Source organism: Aspergillus brunneoviolaceus, assembly GCF_003184695.1.
Source record: "Aspergillus brunneoviolaceus CBS 621.78 unplaced genomic scaffold BO95scaffold_19, whole genome shotgun sequence".
Lineage (NCBI taxonomy): Eukaryota > Fungi > Ascomycota > Eurotiomycetes > Eurotiales > Aspergillaceae > Aspergillus > Aspergillus brunneoviolaceus.
The window spans coordinates 464,943-476,511 of NW_020290749.1; positions in this window are offsets into that span (position 1 = coordinate 464,943).

Here is an 11,569-nt window from a genome sequence, read left to right on the forward strand (position 1 = left end):
ATTACTTTAATTATATTAATATAAAGACGGTTTTAATAATAATAATAAATATTTTAAAAACTATTAAATAAATATTTAATATTAATATTATTAATAGCAACCGAGAGAAAATCTCTAGTTATTTAATAAAAAATAAAAAACTAATTACAGCGGGACTTTTAGTAAGTAAGAATATTAGTATATTTTATAATATCTAGAATAATATTAGTTTAATTAAAAATATTTTTATAAGTTATATATCTTTAATATCTAGATATATTTTAAATTTTTTAAATATTTCAGCTGCTGGTAAAAGTCTCTAATATTTAAAAATATTATAAAAAACTTTATTTAAATCTGATAGTAATCTTAAAATAGTTAACAGTATATTAATAGCCGGGTTTTAACTATAATAAAAATAAAATATTTTTTTAAAAATAGTTCGGTACTTATAATACTAGTTAGTATTATTATTCAGCTAAATATTTTTTTTAAATTTTTTAAGCTTTAATATTAGATTTAAAATAGTTATAATTATATAAATATAGTCTTCTATTTAATAAATATAATAGTAATATTTTCAGAGTTTTTAATATATATTCTATAAATTTTTAAAAATCTTTTTTTTTTAAAATATCTGCTTTCTTACCAGTTAGTTAATTAAATAATCCAAATAATTAAAAAGATTATTATAGATATTATAAATCTTGTAAACAATAGGCCTACTATTTTTAAATAAATAGAATATAAAAAGAAAAAAAAGATATAAAAGCTTAAAAAAATATTCTATCTATTTTTATTTAGTTGTAGTAGAATAAAGATAATTAATATTATTATAATTATAATACTAAACAAAACTCTTAATTATTTAATAAAAATTAAATATCCGGTAAATTATAAAATAGATTAAGTTCCAGCAAGTTTTATAGTTAAGAAAAAAATAGTAAACTAAGTCTAATTCGAATTATTAAATAAACTAGAATTTTTTATAATATTAAAAGCTTATATTTATAAATTATATAATTTTTTAAATCTATAATTAAGAATTAGTAAAATTAGCTATTACTAAAAAAAAATCTTTAGAGCCTGTCTATAAAAAACTAATCTAAATAATTTTTATTATAAATAGTAAAGACTTTCTATATTAGTTTTTTATAAATAACTTCTAAAACATATTTTTTTAAGAATTTTTAAAATACTAGAAAAGGCTTTAAGATTTTTATTATAAATTTTTTATATATATTTAACAGTACTGTTTAAGATTTTAATCCGAAATTTTTACAAAAGAGTATTAACTATAAGCTGAATTATATAAACAAAATAGAATATATAATACTAGTTTTAAATAATTATTATAAGATCGGGATAAAGTAAAATATTATAAAGCTAAATACTTTAGTTAAGCTAAGTCTAAAGTTTAAATAAGATTATATTAAATATTAAATTATTATTATTAGTATTATTAGTTATTATATCTAACAACTAATAAAATAGATTATATTTATATAAAACTAATAAAATAATTATAGCTAGATTCTTATTAGTATAAGATTTAAATACCGGTCGGAAGCCCAGTAAAACTTTATAATAATTTATATTTTTTATTAAAAAATATCTAATTAAAATAAGAAATATTTTTTAATTAGAACTGGTCTAGTAGTCTACTATAATTAATATTTATTTAATATCTAAAAACTTTAATAACAGCTGTATATATATATTTTTTAATAATTCTAAGAAATATTTTTTAATTTATATTTAATTAAAAGAACTTAATTTTCAGCAAAAAAATAAAACTATAAAATTAATTATTTATTTAAATTAAATATATTTAATAATTCGGAATAGTAGGCGACAGGTAATTATAAAATATAAGATTTAATTCTAAAAATTCTGTTTATTATAGACTGTAAAGGCCTAGAAAAAATAATAATTAGAAAAGATTTATCTTTAAAAAATAAATAAATATTTATAATAATTCTTTATTTAATATCTGGCTGATTATTTGCTTAAATATTATTAATAATATTTTTTTTTTATAATTCTTACGAAGATGGTAGCTTATAAAACTAGTTTCTAAGTTTTTAATTCCCGGGTATTATAAGATATAAAGAAATATAGTATAGTAAATATAAGAAGTTTTATTAGAAAATAATATATCTTTTTAAAAACTGTTTTATATTATTAATATCTTTTTTTAATCGAAGTAAAATAGCGGTTTTTAAACTTATATATAAGCTTTAAAAAAAATTATTTTTTATTATTAATTCTAGAAAGTAAAGAGCTTTTTTTTATAAATTAGATATAAAATAATCTTTCAATTCTTTGCAACACGCGTAATCTAAAGATTTAAAAAAGAAAAAAAAATCTAACTTAAAAAATTTATCTTAATTAAAATATTATTATAGTTTATAAAAATCTAAAAAACAAAAAAAAAAAACTTAATAGTATTTTCTAAAAATAAGCTAGATAATTATAATTAATTTATAATTCTAAGACTACTCTATAAATAATAAATATAAAAAAATAAAAATAGAAAATTCTATAAAGATAGTTTATTTTATTTTAAAATATACTTTCGCGTAAATATAATTTATTATATTTTAAATATAGCTAAAATATCTACTGTATTTTATTTATTTTAAAAAACCTAATAAGTAGAAAATTATATCTCGAGCCTAAAGTTATAAAAATTAGATTAATTAAATTAATTAGATTACTTTTATATTAATAAAAAAGACTTAAAAAAGACTTTTATAAAACTCTTTAAAAAATATAATATCTAGTATTTAATTAGATAATTATTGGAAAGTACAGTTGCCGAAAAAAACTATATAAATAATATTATATAAATATTATAATACAGTTCCAATTCTTCCAATTTATTTATTTAATCTATTTAATCTATTTAATCTATTTAATCTGCTTAATTTATTTAATTTATTTAATTTATTTAACTTACTTAATCTGCTTAATCTGCTTAATCTATTTAATCTACTTAATCTACTTAATTTATTTAATCTATTTAATCTATTGAATTTGCTACTTCTAACCGCTTATTATATAATTTTAAATCTACTTAAAAATCTTTTTGTTTCTAAATTTTTTTATAGTTTTTTAAGCTACGTTTTATTTATAAACCTAAAAATAGTCTAATTAAGTAGTTAATTAAGAATAAGAAAATAAGTTATTAAAATATTATTAATTTATTATTTATTTTATTATTTTATTTATTATTATCTATATCTGCCAGCCTGTAACTTAACAGCAGGTTTTTTTTAAGTTTAATTTATAATATAAATAATTTAGTTCTTTTAAATAGAAAATAAGAATATAATAAACTATTTAAGCTAGAGTAAAAAAAAATAATAAAATAAAAACAGTATATTTATTTTTAATAATCTAACTAATAATAAATATATAGTTTTTTAGCTATTATATAATATAACTAAAGTATACAGCCCAAACCGAGCTGTAATTATATATATTTATATATATTTCTTACTATAAAAATAATAATTTTATAAAAAGCTAAATTTTATTAATACTATTAGGATTTTCTGATTAATTTTTTTAGATAGAAATAAAGAAAATACTAATACTTTTTTTAATTATTATTTTCTAATTTAAAAAACTTATTTTTATATATTTTTAAATAATAGTTAAGATAGTCAGATTAATAACTGTTTAATCTAAATATATCTTAACTATACTAGAGCCTAAATAAATATAATAAAAAAATCTTAATATTAAAAATAGTTAAAATAATTAATTATTTATTTTTTAGCTATACTATAGTTAAATATAAAAGTTTTCTTAACCTAACCATAACCTGGCGGTCAGATATAAAAATTCTAATTAACCTGACCTGACCTGGCCGTTAGCCACTCTAATTAATACTATTAGGATTTTCTGATTAATTTTTTAAAATTAAAATAAAAAAGATATTAATACTTCTTTTAGTTATTTTTTTTAATTTAAAAAGCTTGTTTCTATATATTTTTAAATTAATAGTTAAAATAGTTAAGTTAATAATTATTTAATCTAAATATATCTTAACTGTACTAGAGCCTAAATAGATATAATAAATAAATCTTAATATTAAAAATAATTAAAATAGTTAATTATTTTTTTAGCTATATTATAGTTAGATATAAAAGTTTTCTTAATCTAGCTATAATCTGGCGGTCAGGTATAAAAATTCTAATTAATCTGATCTGACCTGGCCGTTAGCCACTCTAAGCCGAACTACAGATCCTTTTCTTAATATTATAATATAAAACTATTTAATAAAAAAATAAATATAACTATAAACTATTTAAATTATATATATATATATAAAATTTATAATTAATAGAAATTATTATTTTATCAGGCCGGAATACGTCTTTTATATTTATAGTTAATTATATGAACAGACAGTATAGCAGATATTTTCTTAAATTAAATTTTAAAATACTAAAACAGTACAACTTAAAGATATAGTTATAGTAATAAATAAAATATTTAAAGATTCTAATATATAATAAAAAATTCTAAACCAGATAAATATAATTAAATAAAAAAGAATAAAATTGGAAAAATTTTTAAATAATTTTAATAAAGCTCTACTATAAATAGAAGAATATAATTAATTAGATAAATAAAAAAAGCTATACTAGATACTACAGTAAACTAAAGACTTATTAAAAATTATTTAGAATTTTTTAAAAATTTATATATAAAGATTATTATAACCAACTATACTGTATAAATTATAATCTTAATAAAATATTTAAAAAAAACTACATTAAAACTATACTAGTATAATATAAATCAAGCTTTTAACTAATAGAATAAAAATCTACTTAGATAGCTGCTGTATAATAAAAAAGATACTATTTTTATATAACTACTAATGATTTTTAAAAATAGATTTAGTAAATAATACCCAGCGAAATATAAAAAATATAAAGCAGATTATTATTTTTATTATAAATAAAATAGATATTTTATTTACTAATATTCCTCGAGATCTGTTATATAACTAATAAGTATAGCTGTTATTATATCTGTTTTTTAGCAACAAAAAGAATAATATATCTTTTTAAATAAAAACTCTAATTTGGAAAAAAAGAAAGTCTAGTAAAAAATTGTTATACAATACCTACTGCTACAGCAGCCCATATCTTAGAGTGGCTAACGGCCAGGTCAGGTCAGGTTAATTAGAATTTTTATACCTGACCGCCAGGTTATAGCTAGATTAAAAAATTTTTTATATCTAACTGTAATATAGCTAAAAAACAGATAATTAATTATTTTAATTATTTTTAGTATTAAGATTCTTCCGCTATATTTGTTTAGACTTTAATATAATTAAAATATACTTAGATTAAGCAGTTATTAATCTAACTATTTTAACTATTATTTAAAAATATATAAAAATAAGCTTTTTAAATTAGAAAATAATAACTAAGAGAAGTATTAGTATTTTTTTTATTTTTATTTAAAAAAATTAATTAAAAAATTCTAGTAATATTAATAAAATTCAGCTTTTTATAAAACTATTGTTTTTATAGTAAAAAATATATATAAATATATATAATTACAGCTCGGTTTAGGCTGTATATTTTAGTTATATTATATAATAACTAAAAAACTATATATTTATTATTAGTTAAATTATTAAAAATAAATATACTATTTTTATTTTATTATTTTTTTTTACTCCAGCTTAGATAGTCTATTATATTCTTATTTTCTATTTAAAAAAGCTAAATTATCTATATTATAAATTAAATTTAAAGAAAAATCTATTATTAAATTATAAACTAATAAATATAGATAACAGCAGATAGAATAATAAAATAAATAATAAACTAGCAGTATTTTAATAACTTATTTTTTTATTTTTAACTAGCTATTTAGTTAGATTATTTTTAGATTTATAAATAAAATATAGCTCGAAGAACTATAAAAAAATTTAAAAATAAAAAAATTCTTAAATAGATTTAGAATTATATAATAAACAGTTAGAAATAGCAGATTTAATAGATTAAATAAATTAAATAAATTAAATAGATTAAACAGATTAAATAGATTAAGCAGATTAAGCAGGTTAAGTAAGTTAAATAAATTAAATAAATTAAATAAATTAAATAAATTAAATAAATTAAGCAGATTAAGCAGATTAAACAGATTAAATAAATTAAGTAAATAAATTAAAAAAATTAAAACTATACTATAATATCTATATAATATTATTTATATAGTTTTTTTCAGCAACTGTACTTTCTAACAATTATTTAATTAAAAATTAGATATTATATTTTTTAAAAGATTTTATAAAAGTCTTTTTTAAATTTTTTTTATTAATATAAAAATAATCTAACTAATTTAATTAATCTAATTTTTATAATTTTAGGCTTGAGATATAATTCTCTACTTATTAGATTTTTTAAAATAAATAAGATATAGCAAGTACTTTAGCTGTATTTAAAATATAATAAATTATATTTATATAAAAATATATTTTAAAATAAAATAAATTATTTTTATAAAATTTTCTATTTTTATTTTTTTATATCTATTATTTGCAGAATAGTCTTAGAATTATAAATTAATTATAGTTATCTAGCTTATTTTTAAAAAATATTATTAAATTTTCTTTTTCTATTTTTTAGATTTTTATAAATTATAATAATATTTTAATTAAAATAAACTTTTTAAGTTAGATTTTTTTTTTTTTTTAAATCTCCAGATTATATGTGTTGTAAAGAATCGAAAGATTATTTTATATTTAATTTATAAAAAAAACTTTTACTTTTTAGAATTAATAGTAGAAAATAATCTTTTTTAAAGTCTGTATATAAGTTTGAAAACTACTATTTTACTTTAATTAAAAAAAAATATTAATAATATAAAACAGTTTTTAAAAAAATATATTATTTTCTAATAAAATCTTTCATATCTACTGTACTATATATTTTTATATTTTATAATATCCGGAAATTAAAAACTTAGAAACTAGTTTTATAAGCTATTATTTTTATAAAAATTATAAAAAAAATACTATTAATAATATCTAAATAAATAATTAATCAGATATTAAATAAAAAACTATTATAAATATTTACTTATCTTTTAAAAATAAATTTTTTTTAATTATTATTTTCTCTAGGCCTCTGCAGCCTATAATAAATAAAACTTTTAAAATTAAGTCTTATATTTTATAATTATCTATTATCTACTATTCCGAACTGTTGAGTATATTTAATTTAAATAAATAATTAATTTTATAATTTTATTTTTTTATTAAAAATCAAGTTCTTCCAATCGAGTATAGATTAAAGAATATTTATTAAAATTATTAAAAAATATATATATACAGCTGTTATTAAAGTTTTTAAATATTAAATAAATATTAATTATAGTAAACTGCTCGACTAGTTCTAATTAAAAAATATTTTTTATTTTAACTAGATATTTTTTAATAAAAAATATAAATTATTATAAAGTTCTACTGGGCTTCCGACTAGTATCTAGATCTTATACTAATAAAAATCTAGTTATAATTATTCTATTAGTTTTATATAAATATAATTTATTTTATTAGTTGTTAGGTATAATAACTAATAATATTAATAATAATAATTTAATATTTAGTATAATCTTATCTAAACTTTAGACTTAGTTTAGTTAGAGTATTTAGCTTTATAATATTTTACTTTATTCTAATTTTATAATAATTATTTAAAGCTAGTATTATATACTTTATCTTATTTATATAATTTAGCTTATAGTTAATATTTTTTTATAAAAACTTTAAATTAAAGCTTTAAACAGTACTGTTAAATATATATATGTAACAGTGGTCACAATATAGAGGAGGATGATCTTGTATTATTTACTAATTACAAGCTAGCTATGCTGGATATAATATTCTCCGAAGAATGGTATACTAAATAATAATAATTCTGTTATTCTTTATAATTCTGCCGGCTGTAATAATATCTTTTTTTAGATATAGCAGCATTCTTATCATTTTAATCGAAACAGCAACTTTTAATAAAAAAATATATAGACTAAATAGTTTTATTCTAGCTAATAAGCCAGTTATCCAGCTAGTTTAAGATTATATTATATTCTGTAATTCGGGCTGTCTCGATAGTATTATTATACTTAATTATTAAAGTATTATATTTAGTAATAAGTTTATTATATTCGATTATAATATTATCGCGGGCAGTTATTAAAATATTATATTTATTATATTTAATTTATAAAATTCTGCAAATCTTTTTACAATCGGCTATTTATTTATTATATTTGGTAGTAAGAGCTGTAATATTACCGAGTAATTAATTATATTTTAAAATAACTTATTTTAAGATCTTTAATTTTTTAGTAAAATTACTTTATAATATTTTAATTTTAAACTTAGTTTTTTTATATTCGCGTAAAATATTAATCTTTATAGTATTAATCTTATCGAGAAGATTCTTAATTACTGGATTTATAGCAGCCGCGGTATTAGTTTTTTTATTATTTTTAAAAACAGCCAGCTCTTTTATTAATTTATTATTTTTATAAAATAGTTTTATTTTCTCTTAGCTTTTTTTTTTAAAATAAAGTTTTAAATATTAAATCTCTTTTTATATAACTGCAAGTTTATTATCTGTAGTACTATCAGCAGTAACTAAAATAAATAGTTTATTTTTAATAATATTAGATATATTCTTATTAGCTATACTATTCTTTTTTAAATTCTTAATTTATATAGTAAGATTCTTAATTTCACTCTTAAGATTATTAATTATAGTATTATATTTTTTATAAAGTTTTTAGTAATAGATGGTTTTCTTCTCGACTTCTAATTTAATTAATATATTTTAAATTATAACGACAGCTTTGGTCGTAAATTTAAGTATTTTAATTATAATAATATTTTTTATATATAGCTTGTTAATTTTAATCTTTTCTATTTTAAGATATTTATTTATTTTCTAAAATCTATATAGCCAGTAGTAAATACTATATATTATTTATAAACCAGCTGTAATACGGTGTTCTATACTATATAGCTAGTAGTCTGTTAATAGCTGTTTTATATAAAAAATACTATATAAATTAATTAAAAAATTATTTATATAACCGGATTATAAGCCCGTATCTACTATAATAATTTTATTTTTATTAAATTTAGTTACTAAATAATTTTTTATATATTTATTCTTATTTTTTTATTAATAATCTTAATAATCTTATTAAGTTCGGTCTTAAGAGACTTCTTATTAGTATTAATTAGTTAAAAAAAAATAAAAAAATTGTATTTTTACTGTTGCTGGTTCTTTTTTTATTATAATATTTTTTTTATAAAAAATTTAAATATAGTAAGATTTTTCTTCTAATACTGTTTAAGAATAGTAATTATTATAGAGTATTTTATAAAATCTGCTTTATTAATATACTTGCTTACAAAGTTTTTATATTAAATAATATTTTTAATCGCGATTTTACCTGCTTCGGTAACTGTATACTAGTACTAATAACTATATTCTATATATAAATAAACAGATTAAAATATATAGTTGTAGAAAATACTGTTATTAAGTTTAATATTATTATTTTTTATAACTCCGACAAAGATCGCAGAAACCGAAGATTTTTTAAACTTAGATATAAAAAAAAATAAAAAAATATACTAAAAATTATTAAACAAAATATAATATTTATCGAACAGAAGCTTAATAGATAAAATAATAATCTTAAAATAGTCGAAGCTATTATTTTTATATAAATAATTAGAGATTTTTAATATATTACAGCTCCGAGCTGTTGCTTCTTTTTTTATTATTTTATTACTTTAGAAAAATATAATTAAAATACTAGATTAATTAATAATAAGATAAGTTTGGAAAGCATAAAAAAAATTTATTTTAGAAAAAATAAAACTAGAAAAGTATAAAAAGTAAGTTTTAGAATAAATAAAATAAACTAAAAATAAAATAATACTATAAAATAAAAAATAAATATTAATAGTAAAATAAATATTAATAATAATATATTACTGGGCTATAAGCTACTAATTATAGTCTGTTATAAGTTAATTAACTACTTTTATATTTCTTTCTTTATATTTTCTAATTAGATTATTAGCTTTAATATTATAATTATAAATCTATTAATTTTTATTTAATAGGTAATCTTTTTAGTAAACTAAATACTTTATATAGTATAATCCTCTACTATATCTTATATATTATAAAGTAAGTATTCTGTCGATCTCTTATTTATCGGTATTTTTATTAACTATAAAAGATTTTTTATAACTATATCCGAATAGGTCTTTAAATTTATTATTAAGATTTATATAAAGATTATTAATCCTAATATTAGCCGCGTCGATACTATTATTCCGCGGAGCTGGCTCGAGTTATATAATTAATATTACTAAATAAATATAAAATATATTTAATAATTTAAGTTTATATACTAAATATCCTATCTGATAAATAACTTTATAAAATCTAGAGAACTGGTAATCAAGCTTTATTAGTATTTTTAAATTAAAAAGCAGATTATATTTTTAATAAAAATATAAATAAATCTAATCTTTTTCTTCGAAGAACTTTGGCTGATAATATTAATTATAATAATACTTTATTTATATTACTATAAATTTAATTATCTTTTTAGTATTTAATTATAGTTTATAAAAATTCTGGTATTCTAAAGCCCGTATTAACTTAAATAAATATTATAGTTAATATAGATCTATTCCGAATAATAATCTATACAGTATATAACCTGTTATAGTATAAATTAATAAGTTTAAAAAGACTATAATTATAAATAACTAGTATAGCCATAAAATATTTCTAATAATTAAGTAGCAAAGTATGATTTTAATAGTTTAAATTATATACTCCAACTAATTATTTATTTAAGAATAATAGACTGTTGTAAACAGCTAGTTAATATTTAATTTTTTATATAGTTTTTTTATTATATTCGAGATAAAATAATAATCTCTGTTAGAGATTATAATATATAATATATTCTAATTATAAAATTAAAAATATACAAGTATTTTCTGGTTCTATTATATTATATTCTATCTAATATTTTCCGGAATACAGCCGACTCTTTTAATAAATTTATTTATTATAACTAGCAGCTAGTTGTGTCCGTTAATTAAGAAAAAATCTATAATAAAGTTTATTATAATTTAATAAAACAGTATTAATAATAATACTATTAGTTAAAGATTACTAAAGAATTTATATCGCGGTATTTAATAAAACAGATATTAAGAATAATAAACAAAATATAAATATAAAGTATAATAATTCTTATAGATAACAAGCTTTTTAAAAAAGTTAATATATTTTTTAAGATTTTAGTAGTTCTGCTTATTATATACTATAATAAAAACTTTTTTTATAAAAAATCTTAGAATATATAACCAAAAGTCGTTGATAATTTTATTATTATAATTAACTATTTTATAGTTATTAATATAGTCAGATTAGTTAGCTTTATAATTATTAGTATAATCGGACTAAATCTTATTATTCTTATAATTAGTATAGGATTATTAGCCAGAACC